The 19,193-nt window shown below is 53.3% G+C and overlaps 1 long non-coding RNA gene across 1 annotated transcript; it reads left to right on the top strand.

Moving 5' to 3' along the window:
• Positions 1 to 6,010: 6,010 nt before the first annotated feature.
• Positions 6,011 to 11,783, top strand: LOC123626356. The gene is made up of 3 exons (XR_006730820.1): positions 6,011 to 6,406; positions 10,879 to 11,038; positions 11,511 to 11,783. It is a non-coding gene; the product is annotated as an uncharacterized LOC123626356 (long non-coding RNA).
• The last annotated feature ends 7,410 nt before the right edge of the window (positions 11,784 to 19,193 follow it).

Raw genomic sequence — 19,193 nt, 5'->3', positions numbered from 1 at the left:
TCGGGTCACCGGCGTGTGCGTTGGAGCCGGTGGCCCTTGTCCCCGCCGGGCCTTGGTCGCGGACAAGAGCAGCTGAGTGAGGCGGCGGCGCCTGTGCGGACTCCCGGCCCTGCGCCCCCCACGCCGAGGCCTGCCACCTGGTCCCGTGCGGGGACAGGGACCTCCCGCTCCCCCAGGCTGGCAGCACCCAGCTGCCTATTCCTAGAGGATGGTCTTTCGTCTGGAAGATGCATCACTTGTGGAACGAGAGGCCGGTACACTCTGTGTCACGGAGAAGCAGGGACAGAAAGCAAAGGCTGCTGTCGCCCCGCCCCCTTGTCTCTCTCAGCCGCGCTGCCAGCAGCCTGGGACACGCGATGATCCCAGCGTCACCGAGGCTGTCTCTTTCCTTAATGCCACAGGTACGTTTCACACTTTTAAAAGAGAAGCCATGTCACTGTGATGGCCCCGGCGCCTCCCGTGCGAGCTCCCGTAAGGCTGTGCTCGGGCCGCAAACCCCTGCCGGGGACAGCGTCCCTCATGGTGACGCCCGGGAGGCCACGGAAGGCTCCGGTGCGAGTCCCCGCAGCACGGGGGTCCGACGCGGTTAGAAGCCAAAGTGCCCCCGGAGAGGACGTAGCACCGGAAACACCTGGTGACACGAGGCCGTGGGGCCGCTGGAGGCCGAGAGCGGGCCCAGCTGACACTCGGGGACGCGTCCCCGCTGCGTGAGATGCGTCCGTGCCAGACTGCGGGACGCTCGTTGCGGGGACCGCGGGCTCCGTGCCGGGTTCATCCGCAGCTCCAGCAAAGCCCAGGGAAGAGACGGGGGCAGAGGAAGGACTCGGGCCTCCTCCTGCCCGACTAACGACGCTGCAGCCGGAGCGGCTCCCGAGAGTCCGGCCGGAGCTCTGCGACCTCAGGAGGCCGGCAGGTACTCGTTGCTGGACAGACCCCTCTGCTGGTCTTATTGCAGACACACACGGTGCCTGCCCCCGCCGGCCAGCCCCCAGTGTGGCCCCGTCAGAAAACACAGGACAGTAAACCCAGACGGATGGTCTGTCGGGGAGCGACGCTGTCTTCCCTTTGGTCGTTCTCCTGCCAGCTGTGCCCTTCATTGAAACTGGGCACAGACTGAGTGGCCTCCGCCAGGCCGCCGGGCACAGGGACCGGAGGCTGCTGCTTTCCTTCCTGCCCTCCCCCTGCCCAAGGTGGGGCGGACAAAGGGAAACCCTGCTTGGTGTGGGCCGATCGGTCACCAGTTTCACACCAGCCTGGCGGGCCCGGGTGAAATTTCACAGTTAGCAGACGCGCTTCTGGTCATTCGTCAGGACCTCAGTGTGCTCTTGCAACGGACACCCCCAATTTCCAGATGCTCCGCTGTAGGGGAGTCACACGACGGCTGGGAGGCAGGAAAGGTGAGGCTGGTCCGTCCGGGTTCAAGTGTGTTAACACGTGAAAAATGAAGAAGGCCAGGGGTTTAGACACCCAGCCAGGAGAAGAGCACTGACTGCAGCAAAAGGTGACTCCATGGGCTGAGTTATGTCCCCTAAAAATCACGTGTTGCCTTCCTAACCCCACAGGAATGTGAATGTATTTGGAGATAGTGTCTTTAAAGAGGTAATTAAGTTGAAATGAGGACATCAGGGTGGGCTAACCCAATCTGACTGGTGTCCCTATAAAAAGAGATTGGGACACAGACACACATAGAGAGACCAGGTGAGGATGCAGAGAGAAGACGGCGTCTGCAAGCCCAGGAGAGAGGCCCCAGAGGAACCCAACCCTGCTGGCACCTTGGTCTCACACTTCCAGCCTCCAGAGTCATGAGAAAATAAATGTTTGTTGTTTAAGGCCCCCAGTCTGTGGTACTTCGCCATGGCAGCCCCGGCAGACTAGCACAGAGACCCTAGTATTGCTCGAGGAACGTTGTCCTTTGTAGCGGGGGACGCGTCACGACTTACAGCAGGTGCACATGCCTGGTGGCTCTTGGCATCCTCACCGCAGGCCTGAAGGGCAGGTCAGGAATTATTACAGGGCTTCAGCCCCTTATCCAAAACCACTGGGGACAAATGTACTTGGATTCCAGAATTCCTCAGATTTCAGGAAGATCATGCATGTATACACCATGCGTTACCTAACACACTGAGTGCGTCTGCCAGGGCACCCACAGTTAAACACACGGCCACTTCTGAAATGAAACAGAACCACATGTGTGTGGAGATATCTACAGATACGTATTTGCACTAAAAAGGATACATAAAGCATATATGTAACCTCATATTTGTTCAGGTCAGATTGTGCCACCAAATGAGTTAGTGTCAAGTGGATAAAGACTTGTTTGGGTTGGGGGATTTTGGAAATACACACAGAGTGTTACAGACTTGCCTAATTCTCCCACCCTCACCTTCCGAATTCAACTTTCAAAGAAGAAGAAACCAAGACTCAGGGGAAAAGCCCCTCATTAGGGATCACCTGGCTCACAGAAGCCCAGCTGGGCTCTTAACTTCTGCCTCCTAACTCCGAGGTCCGGTTCTTTCGATGTGAACCCAGAGGGCCTCCCTGCAGGGCTCGCCCACTGGCAGCTCCTTGCAAACGCCCCCTCCCACCTGCTCCGCCCTCCCCCTCCATCCTGGCTCTGCAGCCTTTCCGGCTCCACCCGGGCACTTGGTGGCCGTTCATAGACATCATCTTCCAGGCTCCCTTCCCTGACCTCTCAGAGTCTCATAGTTTCAGGACTGGAAATGACTTTGAAGATCATTTCTGGAAGAGTAGCCTGCTAACTTTTTTAAAGAATCAAATGTTTTATTTTTCCACTGTAATCACACATCTCAGATTATCAGACAGGTACAAGCAGAGCTGCTCCTGCGAGCCTGGGCTCCTCCTCCCCTAACCAGCCAGAGAGACCCGAGGGGCCTGGGCAGAGCTCTGCGGATCCTCGAAATACAGTCTGACACCCTCTGGTGTGGCAGGACGCTGTTATACTATGGGACAGAAAAAAATGAGATCCACCAGGGGAAAAAGGCAGCCAAAGTTTACAAGATGCTCACTAGTTATTGCCAATCTCATTGCACAGAGTCAGAAACTGAGGCCCCAAAAGGACTGGGAAAAACCAAGTGCAGACAGACTGCAGCCGGCAGCAGCACAGCAGTTAGCCTGCCTTGCAGACCTACGTTCCTGGCATTCCATGCCCCTTCATATGCTAAACGAAAGAGCAAGGTGTACTGTTTGGAAAGCTGCCCAAAGGTGTCCGGGGCTGATGAGACTTGTGCTCGGGAATTCTTTAGCAGCAGTGGTTTGTATAACATGAACCCCGAACTCCAATGCCTACCCTAGGCCGCAAATGTTCATAATAATTCGGTGACTTCTGAGTTAACTGAACGTAAAGAAACCCCAAAATATGTTATGTAAGAGAGATTTTTGTTTCTCTGCTCTAGAATCTGCCAAATGGAACTTGTTCAAACTTTCTGTATTAAAAAAAGAATCCCTTCTAGACTAAGATCCAAAATGCAAGAGTTCAATCCAAAAAGGATAAATTTTAAAAGGTCATGATCCTGGGAACTACTGGATTATAGTGAGAATTGAAGTTTTCATGGCATGAAAAAAAATCTAAGAATAGTATATATTTTGGAGACGTTTCACCAAAAAACTTTGACCATCTCTTTGAGTTTTCCAAAAGCGACCCCTATCTTTTCCTTTGCTGTCTGGATTCTATTATGAGGGTCACCTCTGTGTTTGAGGACAGCTCCAGGGACTTCAAAATTTGGTCAGCTACTGTCTGAAAGTGAGATAATGACTATAAAATTGTCCTTCCACATTCATCGCCCCTCGCTCTCGATGACAGAATCCCTGGGCATTAGCAGGACTCCCGTCTGCTTGTGTAGACATGACATTTCTCAGCCTCCCTGACCACAGTGTGGCCATCGAGTGAAGCCTGGGAGAAGGATGCAGGTAGAAGGGACCCTGGGCAAGTCCTGAGGCCCATTATTAGAAGGACGGCGCCTGCCCCTCAGTGACCCCTGCTTTATGTGACTGAGAACAGCCCCCCAGGCCTCTGCAAAGGAACTGGGTCCTGGATGACACCCTGCAGCAGCATGACCCAGCTCTGGGCCACACATTTTCAGGCCTCTGTGTTATAGCAACTCTGCCACTAACTGACACGAGAAATGACATGTGGGTGTGATGACTGCCAGCAACAGTGCCCAAGGCATTTTTCCAGAGAGACAGTTGGGCCTGTAATGGCCACACAGGGTCCCAGATGCCCAGTGGCGAGCCCTATACCCCTCTGTCCCTTGTTGACCTGGGAATGGGCCACCTCCTGCCTGGGGCTGACGGGGTGAGGCTGCAGGCATGAAGTCCCTGGCCTGACAGTCACAGGCCCACAGGTGTTGCTGGGCCGGGCTGCACCCAGACAGGAGGACAGGAGGGCCTGGGCAGTGCTGCAGACAGACCCGGCCTGTGCCTGGCATACTGGGGCTGTCCAGTCAGGACTGGTTAAAACGTCCTCTTGCCGTAGCGCCCCCCACTTGCTGTCAACAGGCACTGCCAGCTTGTCCCATCCAGACCCACACCTGCTTTCTGCCCCAGCCTGCTCCAACCTCCTCTGTGTTTCCATCTCAGTGAGTGGCACCTCCCCACTATTGCGGAGAGGGGTTCCTGGCATCTTGCCCTGCCAGCTCCCCCTCTCTGGGGGCATCGGAACCATCAGCACCTCCCCTGCAGCTGCCAACAAGGCTCCTGGTTGCCCTCCGTGCCTGCAGTGTGTTCTGCAAACACAGCAGGGCGAGCCTCTGTGAGTGTAGGTGACATCGCACAGCCTTCCTGCCTGCACCCCCCAGCTCCCCACTGCTCTGCAGCCAGACCCCAGCTGCCCGGCACAGCCCCGGGGCCCTGCGTCCCTCCCGGACTGCGGTCCTTCCTGCCCCGGGCGCCTGTGCTCCTGCAGCCTGCAGGGCTCCCGTCTGTCCTCGACATTCTCATCGCTTCCTGACCCCCATGAGGGAGTGTCCCCCACCCCACCCCCGCCACCGCGTGCTTGCCTTTTTATTCTTCGCGGCCATTACCATCCAATGCGGAAGTGATCATTGTTACGGTGTTAGTTGGTCATCAGCCTCCCCGACAAGAACGAAAGCCCCTAGGTCTGCCCGGCTGGCACCAGTGGGCTCTTAACAAACACTTCTCGAAGGAATGAAGTGAGGTGAGTTGAGCTGGACAGGTTCTATCTTCCGAAGTCACCGCAGTAGAAATTCCCACCATTTAGAGACTAACAACTCCAGCCCAGTGGGCTGAGGCAGGTGACAGTGAACTTCAGCAGAGACCAGTGAGCTCCCCGTGCTCACGCGCCGGCCTCACCATGAGCCAAGTGACCCACTGAGGTCACCAAGCTCTCCCTCCCCTCCCGCCAGCCGAGCGTCCCTCCAGTGGGTGGCCGTGGGACTGCAAGGGACCTTTGTGAACAGAGAAAGGAAGAGGCAAGGTAAAGGACGAGGACTAGCCCAGCAATTGGACTGTTTTGTTTGTTTACCTCTGTTTTCCGGTGATTTTATAGTGACCATGTATTTCTTTTATAATGTTTTAAAAAGGAAAAATATGATCATTGTAAAAGAAATTATCATTCTGGTGGATTAATACCATCAGAAGATAGAGAAAGAGAGAGAGAGAGAGAGAAATAGTAATAACAATTTTCCTCTAAAATTTCCTAGAAATAGACTGGAACCACGTACAGTAATCCCTCCCCCAGTGTGGGGCTCAGCAGCCTATAACCTACAGCCCCCCGCCCGTTTGTATAAATAAAGTTTCATCAGAACCCAGCCGTGATCCCCGATGCCTTCCGACTGTGCAGCGTTAGAGTTGAGTTGGGACAAAGACCGTGTGGCCTGCAGAGCCGAACACAGCTACTGCCTGGCCTCTTCCAGACAAAGCTTCCGCCTCCTGCCCGGGACAGAGCTCCCTGCGCTCCCCTTTCCCGGGCTCCTTCCGCAAGGCCAGCACAGGCAGCTGTGGCTGCTTCTGTGTCCTCCGCCCGCATCTGGTGTCTCTGTCTCTCGGCTGAAGATCAGAAACTAGATTCATCTTTATATTTCCACAGGGCCCGGCACAGTTTTGGCCTTGGAGCATGAGCATGTTGTGGAAATATTTCAGTTCTGCTTGAGTGAGGAAGCCGGAGTGGATCCAGTCTTCAGCAGCCCGTGTGGCTGCGCAGCCAGGGCTGCTCCCCCGGGCAGCCTCCCTTGCCGCCTCACCGCCTGGCGACAGCGGCGCCCTGTCTCTGACGGCTCTTGGCCACACTGGATGGCGTGAGGCTGCCCCTCCTCAGCACCGCCCGCCGGACTCCGGACGGGCACAGCAAGGCCTCTTCAGAGCCAGGAACAGGAAGCAGTAAATGCCCGACCGAGGACAAGCTGAGGGAGGGGTGGACAGTCTAGATTTGGTAAGTCTGAGGTGCAGAATTTCATTTTTCAAAAAAGGCCATTTTGTTCCTTCCACACAAAAGCTCCCGGACTCATGCTTATGAAGCATCGCTAAGCCAGCACCACGCTGGGCGTGACATGAAAAGTGTGCATCCGTCTGTGGTTTGCAGCCAACACCGTCGGCACAGGAGTCCTGGTCCCGCACAGTCAATCTGCCCGGTCCCGCGTCTACTATGAATCCGCGTTTTAGCGACCGTCGTCCTTGCGAGCCGCGAGGGCGAACGGCAGGGAGCGGCTCCGCAGGCCCTTTGCTTTCAGAGGCCCCGGTGCTAGGCTGGCGCCACTTCTCAGGGAGGCTGTGATCGCAGCGACAGGCCCCATGACCCCTCCCCCGGGAAGGTGAGCTCTAGAAGGTCAGAGTGCGCGCGCGCATGGGGAGCCCTGTGGGGGCGTGGCTGGGAGACCCCGAATTTTTTGAGAAGAGAAGAAAGGACTGAGGCTGCCTGTGAACTCCCCCCACTGTGCCGCCCACCCTGGAGAAACGGCCACTGGACTCACGACCGCTGTCCCGCCCGAGCTGGGTGGCAACGGGACGGAGCGTCCCTTTTCCCAGTGAAAGGCGACCGGTTCACATTAATATCGTTTCCTGGAGAGCTAATGGCCCTCTCAGGTTAAAGACTCAAGGCGAATTAACTCATCTGGTCACGACTCTGTGGGGGACACCTGGTGGGGGGGTCTCATCGCTGTAGCTTAATTAAAGACCCCCAGGCGCCGGGTCAGCTGGTGGCCCTGCAGGCTTGACTAATTGTAATATTTTTCTCATTAAATTTCTGGAAGGAGACAAGCTTGGTCCCTTACAATCCCTCAATCCCCCAAATAATCAGGCAGCCTGTGGCACACTCTCCACACGGCCGGGTCCCGGGGAGCCGCCGCCCGGCGACAGCGGACGGCTGACTGTCGCGGGGACTCTCGGTTCTCGCCCCGCTGGACTGCGGGTGTTGCGGAGACGGCGGCACAGCGAGGGCGACCCGCTCCGCCCCTGGGGAGTCCTCCTTCTTCCCTGACTCGCGCGACAAGCAGGGACAGTGAGAGCCACACGCCTCCCTCCGTGCTTCCGCCCTTCACGTCCGGAAGCCGCTTCCCCGCAGGCGCCGGCCGAGTCACGCCCGGCGGGTCCCGGGTCTGCGCTGTCACAGGGCGGCTCTGGAGCGGCCACGCGGGCCGCCCGGGCGGAGCCGCCGGCACACAAGGACGCTGGCTCGGCCGGGCAGGTCCGCTCTTCCGCCTGGGGAGTGGCTGTCACGTCTGCACAGCCCCCTGGATGCTGGGCCTGTTAACCTGCACTCTCCTCACATTTGCCACCCGGCATGCCCATCGCTTGTCACACGCTGTGCGATGGCTTTAGAAACATTTCCTTTTAATTTTTACGGCAAACCCAATGAGGTAGACAGTTTTACTCCAGTTTTACAAACGGGAGAGCTATGGCTCGGAGGTGAAGCAGCACGCCCAAGTTCAACAGCTGGCCAGTGCAAGAGCTGAGTTTGCGGCTCTGTGACCCTCAAAGCCCTGCCATCCGCAGAGCAAAGTCAGAGCTCTCTGCATGTCCCTTGAGCTGCTGACCTGAGCTCCCCTGGGGGCACCGGCCGCCTGTACTTCCCCACTGTCGTGGGCTAAATTGTGTCCTCCTCCCCAAAATTTGTGTGTTGTAGCCCTAACTCTCAGTACCTCGGGATGTGATCTGTATTTGGAGACAGGGTCTTTGAGGAGGTGATGAAGTCAAAATGAGGCCTTGGTGATGGGCCCTAATCCGGTGTGCCTGGTGTCCCTATAAGAGGCGCTGAGGACACAGACACACACAGAGGGATGACAGCTGTAAGCCAAAGAGAGAGGCCTCAGATGAGACCAACCTGCAGGCACCTGGATCCCAGGCTGCCGGCCTCCAGGACTGGGAGACAACGCATCTCTGCGGGCGACTCGTCCAGTCTGCGGTTCTTTGCTGTGGCAGCCCAAGCAGCCTGAGACGCCTCTCCCTGTGTGCTGCCCAGGCCTTTGCTCAGACCCCGGCCCCACGCCTGGGGTGCTCTTTCCACTGTCTCTGCTCGGTCGGCCTTTGCCAGTCTTTTGAGATTCACTTCATGAGTCATTTCCTCTAAGAATCCTCTGGATTGGGCTAAGAATTCCTCTTCTGGTCACCTGTACCCCCTTTTCCGTGGTGCTATCTTAGCAGATAGCAAATCATGTTTAGTTGTGTATCTGTCTCTCTGATTGGAGAGCAGGGACCAACTTATACACCACTGTGCTCCCAGCAGCTGGCGCAGGCCCTGGCACGTGGTAGATGACAAATAGATGTTGGTGGCACCATACACTGAGTGCTGAGTCCCCATCAGAGCACATGTTGGAACCTGTTTCCCATATTCTTTCTTTCCTAGGCTTGTGCACAGAAGCCTCTCCCACCCCCTGGCAGGATCTGTGGGGGCCACATTTCCTTCTTTCACTCCTCTCCGCTCAGCCTCAGAGTCACCTTTGCTCCCACGCCTCAGCAGAGCACGAGGGGCCTGAACCCAGCAGGGGAGCCTGGTTCCACTCTCACCTGGCCGGAGCTGTGAGTGTCTCTTTGTCTTGAGACTTCCAAAGTCCCCCTGGTCCCCTGGCCCCTCCTTGGTGCTCTTAAATCCTGGAGGCCAGTGAGATCTTACAGAGGCTGGGCTCACCTGTCCTCAGGGCCTGGAGTGGCAGGTGCGTTGACACAGGAGACAGGCCCTCCACTCCCCACCCCCTGCCTCCGCAGCGCAGCTCTGCTTCATGAGTGGAGCAGGTCACTCCAAGGTGAAGTCCTGGCTAAATCCGATCCTGTAAAACAGCAGATGAAGAAAAAGTGGCTTTGATTCGGATTGAACATGTATTACATCCAATGTATTTTTTTTTTTTTTTTTTGCAGCACTGGTAGCATTTTGCTATCTTGATAATTTTTTGCATATGCTAACCTTAAACTGAATTACATTTCCAGAGTCCACGTCAGCTAGTGTGTGCTTGTAGGCACGTGGGGGTGTGCTAAGCCCCCACCCCTTGATCAGTGTGGACGTCTCCCAGCCTGTGAGGGTAGTTTCTCTGAGCTGGCACTTCCTCCCCTTTAAAATGGGGATAATGTCTACACTGCAGGGCTGTTTTGAGAAGCGGAGATTTTGTGAGAGCTGTTCTAGTGATAGCTCTCCCTGACAACTACTGATACTAACAGTACTACTCTTTCTTCCCAACTTAATTTTCATAGCCTGGGGCAAACACCTACCTCTTTAGTATTCTCTTTACTATCTATTGCTGCTGTTGTTGTTTTTAACTAACTCCATGAGAAAGGGAGACAAGAGATGTCATGTTTGGGAATAAAACAAAAACAGCTTAAGGAAATCAGAAAGGAAGTAACTACGCCATTGCCTGTGTTATGCGTTGCCTGGAGGACAGCAAGCGTGTCTCGTGAGCGCCAACTACCCCCGCTGGGTCCTCGCACCGGCTGTCTTCCCACAGCACCTGACCTGGGAAAGGCAAGCCTTCACTGTGCCCTTCCTTGGTGCTCTCTGTCTTGCCTATAATGGGCATATGTCATTGCTGTTTGTTGCCTTGCTTGGAGCCACTGGCACAACACACCTTGTGCACGGTTTTTAATTTACCAATTTACCGAAACAGGAGGGCCTGTGAGGAGCTGCCTCCTGCTGGGGCCGCATACTCGAACAGAGACAGGTGCAAACCTCACTGCCCTGCCCTAAAGCACCCGACAATCCAGTCAATGAGGATAGTTAGTATGAACAGTGCTAGATGAGTGGCATGGAGACATTGAGTGCTCCGTGAGGACAAGGGAGCGATGGCCTGGTGGGGGCAGGGGAGAGAAGCCATCCCTGAGACAGGGAGTCCAGAGGGAGAGCAGGCAGGGCTAGGGGAGAGCTGGGTCACCCTGGGGGGTGCCTGCTGTCGCCTTCTCCAGATGCACCGCCTACTTCTCCCCTGCAGCCCCCAGAGAAGGAGTGGCTTGCTCCCCTGGCCATGGAGGCTGCCTTGCCTGGCTACCCCCTGCAGAGCGAGCAAAGCCCCCTTTCCCAGGGTTGGGACGGCCTCAGGGCACATTCAGAACCCACCTGATCCTGATCTCAGGGCAGATGGGCCCTCATCCCTAACAGAAACTCACGCAAGACCCCTGTCCACCAAGACAAAGGTGGACAGATGGTTTTAGCAGGCAGGATGGCTTGGGGGGTGGTTCTTCCTCAGCTACTTTTTAATGGTGACGGTGATAACAAAATCAATATAGTATGATTATTATATAACATCAGTGCATTTGAGCAGATCAAGTACATCCGAATCAATGCGCTCATTATACAACTTACAATATGCAGTCTGAGGGACAATGCACCACACAGTGTACAACACGAACCACTCCATGTACAGCTCGACACAGTCAGGCATCGGGCAATGATGGGGTTATGTTCTGAGAAGTGCTTTTTTTTAGGTGATTTCATTGCTGTGCAAACATTACAGAGTTACTTACACAAACCCAGATGGTGCAGCCTACTCCAAACCTAGGCTACATGGACAGCTTATTGCTCCCGGGCTGCAAAGCTGCACAGCATGTGACTGTACTGAACACTGTAGGCAACTGTAACACAATGGTAAGTATTTGTGCATCTAAACATATCTAAACTTAGAAAAGATATGGTGAAAATACAGCACTAAAGATGAAAAATGGACACTTGTGTAGGGCACTGACCATGAATGGAGCTCCCGAGACTAGAAATCGCTCTGGTTGAGCCAGTGAGTGAGTGTTGGGTGAAGGGGAGGCCTAGGACGTTCCTAGTGTTTATAAAGTCTGTAGACTTTATGGAAACACTGCACACTTAGGCTACACTAAATTTATAAAAAAAAATTTATTTTTTCAATAATATATTAACATTAGCTTACTGTAACATTTTTATTTTGTTTTAATTTTTTTAACTTTTGACTGTTTTGTAATAGTACTTAGTTTAAAACACACGTTGTACAGCTATACAAAGAGTTTCTTTCTTTACATCCTTATGCTATAAGCTTTTTTATTTTTAACTTTTTTTTTTTTTTACTTTTTAAACTTTTTGTTTAAAAACTAAGACACAAACACACAGTAGGCCTACACAGGGTCAGGATCATCGATATCACTGCCGTCCGCTCCACACCTCGTCCCTCCGGAAGGTCTTCAGGGCCGACAGCAGGCCTGGGGCTGCCGCCCTGTGACAGCAATGCCTTCTGGATGCTTCCTGGAGGACCTGCCCGGGGCTGTGTTACATTTACTCTTTTTATGTAAGTAAAATGAGCATACTCTAAAAAAAAAATAAAAGGTTAATAAATATACAAACCAGTAACCTAGTTGTTTATTTTTATCAAGTGTCGCACACCGAGCGTATTGCATGCGCTTTGCTTTCATAGCCCTGGCAGTGTTGGACTAATGTGTCACGCTCCACCGCCACTGCGTCACTAGGCCACAGAAATCATTCATCTCCGTTTTGACCTTGGGGACCACTGTCATATGTGTGGTCTGCCTTGACAGAATGTTTTCACGCCGTGCGGGACTGTGTAGCTGGACACCAGCTGGAGGGCCGATGCGCAGTGCATGTTACATACAATATAATGATCCGTGTGTGAATATTCACTCCTCCTACACGCAGCCCAAATAAGAAACACTCCACAAACGCCAAAGCCGAGGGCTGGAGAAGGCCAAGACCCGCCGTGGGTCACAGCGTGGAGCGACACAGCGTGGAGCGACACAGCGTCGCCCTCGGCTCGCAAACGCGCTCCCGCCGCGGCGTCTTCCCGGCCGCCTCCAGCCTCTTCGGGCTCAGCCCGACCTCCTCTGCCGAATGGCCCGGGCCACCCTTCGTCCCCTGCTCCGGCTGATCCAGGTTCCCCCCCCCCAGGCCCCCCAGCCCCCCCAGCCGCAGCTCCCGGCTCGGGAGAAACCCCTGCCGCAGAGCTCAGAGCCGCACACGCGGCCGCCCGGTTCTCAGCCGGCTCCCCGTGCGGCTCCGCAGCCTCCTCGCACTGCCCCTCGGCCCTTAGTCCATCAGGAAATCGCTGCAGTGAGCTGTGGTCAGCGTTTAAGGAAAGAAAAAGAAGAGAATAGAACAAAATAGGATGCATCGCACATATTGATAGTATGGATCGGCCTGTTTTGTATAACTTTTGTTTCCTCCGTGTGTCTCTGTGTGTGAATGTGTGTTTCTGTGTGTGTGAGTGTGTTTGTGTCTGTGTGAGTCTGTGTGTGTTTGTGTCTCCGTGTGTGACTGTGTGTGTGTGTGTGTGCTGGATCACCATGAAAAATGTATTTTTTACATTTTACTGTGGATTATGATCAAAAAAGTTGCAAGCCCTGAGTTAGAGGGCTGGCATTTTCCTGCTCATTCTGTTGCCCTCGGTGCCTACAAAGTGGCTGGCCCCAGGGAATGGGGACCGGATCAATACCTGAGTTAACAGTCCAGGAAGGAGCTCAAGCCAGAGCTCGGGGGTGTGGCTGCCGGTCCCTCCCGACTCCTGCTCCAACACTCCCAGTCCGCGCCGCCCCCAAGCCTGCAACCCGTCTCCCCACACACGACTGCCCCCCCACCCCCACCCCCTGCAGGAAGGGGCCCAGCCGGGTTGACCTCATTAGAGCACGGACACCGCGTGCGGGGTGGTGCAAAAGCAAAATCCTTCCATTCGGGCATTTACTGAAGACCCAAACTCCACTGCGTGCCTCAGTGCGTGGCGTGCTGTGGGGCAGAGTGGTGCCCGGTACCTGTCCCTACACTAAGCACCAGCACCCCTCGCCCCGCCCCACCCCTTAGCTCCTGCGCAGTGGGGGGAAGAGCATCCTGGAACCAGCGCTGCGCAGCTACCTGCAGACACACACCTGCGCCCCCTTTCCTTCCCTGGCCAGGTGTCCGCTTCCCTGGGCTCAGTGCGGGCCGAACAGGCTGGTGTTCCACGGCGGCGAGGCTGGAAGGTGACCCCCGCTGTTTCCTGCCCTGAAATGCAGGCTGCCCTCGCAGCGGCCGCGTCTCAGCTGGCTCTGGGGGGCGGCCAGAGGCCTTGTGCATCCTGCGCCCTAGCTGCCCTTCCGGAAGGTCCGCGCCGTCCTCCCTCCCTCCTGCTGCCGTCTGCCCCACTGCCGCTCTGTTTTCACTCCAGGGACTGGGACTTTGGGAACAGCTGGGCTCAAACATTTGGCCTGAGCTTAGGCCCTCGGCAGACTCACCCCTGACACGCTGCGTCAGCAAACCAGGGCGGAGCGCGAGTGACCACGGCCCAGGGGAGGCCAAGCAGCCGGGAAGAGAGTGAGCAGAGGGGAAGGCTGGTCGCTGGCAGGGACACTTTCCCAGGATCCCTCTAAGAGCTTCCTTCACGTGGGGAAGGGGTGGAGGACATGGAGATTTGACAGCCAGCTACTTAAGAGATGAAAGGAAGCTTTGGGGACACAGGTTGTCCGGTGACAGCAAGCAGAAAGCAGGGCAGGGCCACCAACATTCCTCTTAGTTCCTGAGGGTAGGGGACTACTTTCCATTTGCACTTAGCATGTAGGCTGTGTAGTGGCAGGGGTCTCACTCTACTCCCCAGGCTGGTCTCGAACTCCTGGCCTCAGGTGATCCTCTCAAAATGCTGGGATTGCAAGAGTGAGCCACTGTGCCTGGCTAGGAAGCAGAACTGCTAAGTGCTCCATTGATTCCAGAAAGCAGAATTATGTTTCCAAGAGTAAAGCCATTAAGATGTAAATTTAAAACAAACAAAAACGCTAAATGTCCCAAGAGGCTATAGTCACCCTGTTTATCAGGGACCTTTGAGCTGCAGATCACTGGTAAAAGCCAGGAGGAGGGACGGAAGAAACAAAGGACTGTCTTCCTGCCCCTGAGGAATCGACCTGCTAAGACAGAGACAGGTAAAATGCACGTAAAAGACAGCATGTAACCATGTACATTAGAAAACACAAACTCCTCTGGGATGAATGATATCCCAAGTCTGGGGGTTATGGGATTTGAACATCGTAGACCAGGTGACTTGGGAGAGCTTTGTGGGGTACTGAGTCCATCCCTGCCCCTACAGGCAGCGATGGTCAGGAAAGGCATGCCCTCCAGCGTGGCTGTGGGGTGGGTGTCCCATGGCAGCAGCCTGTTTGCAGCCTCTGGAGCAGAGAGAGAAAGGGAGAGGCGCAGACGAACCAGGAGGAAGGACTCACTCGTGCTGTTCCCGTGACACCCTTCATGCGTCCTTGCATTTAGCTGGCCTGCATTGCCTGTTCTACCGCGGTCCCGGGCATTCATTCACGCTGAGAACTCCGGTGAATTCTGACAATCGGGAACCAAGCAATGGCACAATCAGAGTAGCCTAGGACAAAGAGGTTTTTGGGACAACATACAGGAAAGTGTATAGGATAACAGAGGCTGAAGTCCATAAAGTAACAAGATTTAGCAGACTTTTATTCAGGAAAAAAATGACACAAAACTTGTAAAATTTTGGCCTCATTGTTTTGTGATCTTTTAAATTAGCCTAAAATGTTTGAAGTGTGAAAAATAGAGAGAAGACAGGCACCGCAGCACAAGGCGACAGTCCCAGCTACTCCGGAGGCCGAGGTGGGAGGATCACTTGATCCTTGAGGCCAGCCTGGGATACTCCATTTCTAAAAGAGTAAACAAATCAAAAACAGAGGGGATGAGGTAGCCATTCACTAATAGTAGTTTATTAAAGGCATTATTTTTCCACCAAATTCACTAAGGCCTGGACACCAAAACCTGGGCACCGTACAGTTCAAAACAAGTGACATTACCCAGAATAGCCATAGGTCCAACAAGCTGTCCAGCCACCTACCAGTTTCACCTACAGTCCTTGGACCAAGCTAAAACAAAGTGAAACAGAGACAGTAGCTCCTGGCTGGTGGAAGAGCCCACTCTCATGTCTGGAGCCTGGCTTCCAGCCTTCAGAATAGCTCCGTGGCCCACATTTCATGGCACTTGCCTTAAATGCATGGGCCACACTCCCTAAAGCTCCTACCGCCTGGCTGCTCACAGCCTTCCTCCACCACAGGCCCGCGTCCCATCTGGGCTGCCCAGCAGAGCCTGTCCTGAGCTCTCCACATGCATAAACATTAGCACCGTGAGGAATGAGTGGCCACCACACCCAGGCCAACCCACAGGACCAGTTCCTGCTCCCGTGGGGTGTCCCCTGGGCCTGCCCACATCATATGGCAGTCTCTCGTCTACCTTTGTGGGGTATCTCCTCAAACACTCTCAGGCAAAGCAGCTGCCTCTCTCCCCATCTGAGCTGCTATGTTTTGAAACACATTGGCCAAGAAACAATATACTTAAAAAAGTCTCGCAGGACTCTGTGAGCTTGCAAACTGCAAGGAAATAAAACAATATTTTAACAGGCTGTCCAGCCAACAGGGATCCTGGGAGTCTTATATCAGGACTCCATGACTAATCCTGTCAAAACTAACACAGGCTACAACAATATTTAGCCAGGAATACTGCTGAAAGCTGCCAGTGTGTGGTCCTCCGTGTAACGATTTCTCAGGTTTTTATGCTGGGCAGAGGTTTGGGGAGGAGATGGCGTTTCAGAGACTGTTTTACCTTCCGTGGAACAGTTCCTGATGCACACCAAGAAAAGTCCCATTACTAGTCAGAAGCCACGCTGCACCTTTGCATGGGTCTTTCAGGCACTCACTTAGAAAAGGCAAACCAAAGTTTCCCCAAAGAACACGTTACTTTGTTCTTACAGCCTTGGCGGTGGCAACTTCTACGTCTTGTGCCAAGATTCTGAGCCTTCCCCCTAAGCCTGGGAAGGAAGGCAGGTGGGGAGCGGCCATGGCTCCCCCCAGGAAGAAGTGAGTAAAGTCCTTTCTGAGCTCCCAGGGCTGCTGCCAGCTCTCCAAATTCCACGGAGAGTGGGAAGAGCGCTGGCCGGGAGACAAAGGCCGTCAGACATAAACTCTGCCCACGGCAGCCTCAGCCTTCCTTTGCACTGTTTCTGTTCTCTGCTTCATGTCTTTTCATACACAAACACATACATGTGTACACACATGCTCACACAAGCACATGTGTGTACACATATGCTCATGTAAGCATATCCTTGTGCACACATGCTCAAGCTAACACACACCCATGCACACTTGCACACACATGCTCATGCAATTATGCCACAGGCACCTGTGTTCTTTATTTCACATCTTCTCGTACTCTGAACACATGCACGTGCACACGTATGTGTACACACATGCTCACACAGGCGTGCACACATCCCCTGCAGAGGCGAAATAGCAGAGATGGATGTGAGTGCACAGAGCTGAGAGGGGAGGAGCAGAGAGTTTGGTCGTGTCTACAAAAGCGTCTGCCCAGGCAGCCCGAGTCGGGGATCTGGGTCAGGTCACGTTGGGATCCCAGCTCCACCACGGGCCAGCTCAGTGTTGCTGGGTTAGTAACTTAATCTGAGGCCCAGATTAAGAGGGTTTTTTTTCTTTTTTTCTAAAATGAAGATGACACCATCTACTCACAGGACTTTTTTCCCCAGAGGATTAAATGAAATGATAAATGTTAAAGCTCTTCGTAAATTTCAGTGTCATAAGGAGTCATATGGAGCTGACAAAAAGGAACAATGTGCATCTCTAAATGCAGCTATGGGAACATCCTCACATACTTAGAACCAAAGGTAAAAAGTTGATGAAAAATGTACAAAGAACAGAACACTGTCTAGCGCCCAGCATGTCCCAGGCTGTTTGCGTGTTCTGGCCGACGCCTGTACGTCACCTGGTGAGTGATGACACAGCTCCGCAGGTCTGGAACCCCGGACTGATTAGAAGTGACTGTCATTTAGACAAGGATACAGGGCCATAAAACAAACAACAACATCTTGTCTTTATTTAAAATTCTGGTATTCTGTTCATCAAGACTTTTGCATGGAAATAACTTTTATTTTTTAAATATTGCATTAAACTATCACTTATCTTGAATACTGAGTTCTTCGGTGTCCCCTTAAATTTTGCACAGCAGCCAAGCACTTCCCTTGCCTCCCTCAGCTGCAGCCCTGGTGAACTGTAAATGAACGTCACTCGTCATTGCCATGTTTCATTTCAGCAGATTTTCTGTGCAGCCGAGTCACTCTGTCTGTTTTCCCTGTCTGCCCAATCTATAAAATAATAAAACTGTTGCAAAGAGTATAAAAGAAGCAAGAAAGTTGGCCCTTGGTGTCAAGGACCTTACAATCTGGTTGGGAAGCCAACCTGGCCTGCTTCAAGCTACTGAGCTACACAAGACAGTGTGATAAAAACTGTTTTTATAAATTTTATAGGATTTCAGACTAGGAGGAAGACTTGTGGGAGCCATGATCTCTCTGTAATAGGTTCATTAAAGTGAATCTTAAGTGAAGTACGGATCCGGATTAGCATGAAAAATGGAGAGAAACATCACACAGCTGAGATGCTGGGAGCCTCTCTCCTCTGTCTTTGGGTCAGATTCCAGCTCTCGTTAATTAACATAGTAACCCTGGATGCACAAAGCTGTGGCGGTCAGAGCTCTCTCTAGAAAAAGGTTCAAGCCCCCCCACACCAGTTGCTCCCCAAATCTCATAACAGCTGGCAATATTTTTTGATCATTTTGGCCATTTCAGCACCAGAACTTAAAATGGATCTTAATAATGGGTTTGGGATTTGGGGGCTTTGCTGTTGTTGTTGTTGTTTTGTTTTTTGGCCACAATTTAAAAAGAATGGTGAAGGAGAAAGCTAGCTAGCTGTCTAGGTCATCAAAAACAAGGACAGTCTGAGAAATTGTCACAGCCGAAAGGGGCCTAAGCAGACATGACAGCTAAATGTAATGTAATGTCTGGATGGGACACTGGGACATAACAAGGACATGAGGTGGAAGCTAAGGAAACCTGGAGCTAGATGCCAGTTAATAGTAATGCCCAAGTCCGGGTTCGTTCCTACTCCAGTGATGTGAGCTCTGACAGGGCAAACTGAAAGGCATATGGGGGCCTCTGTCCTGTCTGTGGAACTTTTCTATAAATCTAGAACTATTCAAAATACGAAGTTTATTGAAATTATAAAAAAAAGGTTCTTAGTGGCACAGTAAGGTTAGAATCCGGCAGAGGGATAAAAATGAGTCCTGAAGATATCAAAAGGTAATGCAATCGGGGCTAAAACCTCTCTTCCAAATCCCCCCAGAGGGGTGTGCACGGGGTAGTGTGGGGAGGCCTCTGAGCTGGAGTGAAACGTCTGGAGGAGTCCAGGGCTCAGGATTCTGTCACCCAACAGAACCTCAGGTCGTTAACCGCAGCCTGGGTGCTCCCAGCTGAAAATGCCTCCTACGAAACGCCCCAGGCCAAAGCACAAGGCGTCAGAAACTGAGTTCCCATGTCCCCCAGCAAGAACCCGAGGCCCCCCAGGGCTGGATTGGCTTCCTCGGGGACTCTGGGATCCTCCCGCTTGTCCTCTGGGCCTCCTCCCGGACGGCCAGGACCAGGGCCACCTGAGAAGCTGCGACCCAGGACACACTTGTTCACTTATCCATGGCAGTCTGGACTCAGTTTACCCTCTTGCCTCCTTGGCCCAATCCGGAAGTAGAGGAGCATAGTGCTGATAAGTCTCAAAATTGAATTAAAATGAGAAGTAACTGAAGTAACAGCACAGCTCAGGGCACACAGCAGTTCCACAGAAGCACAGTCCCTAGTCCAGCCTCTGGGCCCCCCTGTGTGTCTGTAAGTTTCTCCGTTTGGAAAACCCTAACAAGGCAGCAGCCTTCACGTGCCGGGGTGAAAACACAGAGTGTGTTGCTGGAA

The sequence above is a fragment of the Lemur catta genome, chromosome 22 (assembly GCF_020740605.2).
Source record: "Lemur catta isolate mLemCat1 chromosome 22, mLemCat1.pri, whole genome shotgun sequence".
Lineage (NCBI taxonomy): Eukaryota > Metazoa > Chordata > Mammalia > Primates > Lemuridae > Lemur > Lemur catta.
This window is presented reverse-complemented; position numbering and strand designations above follow the sequence as displayed.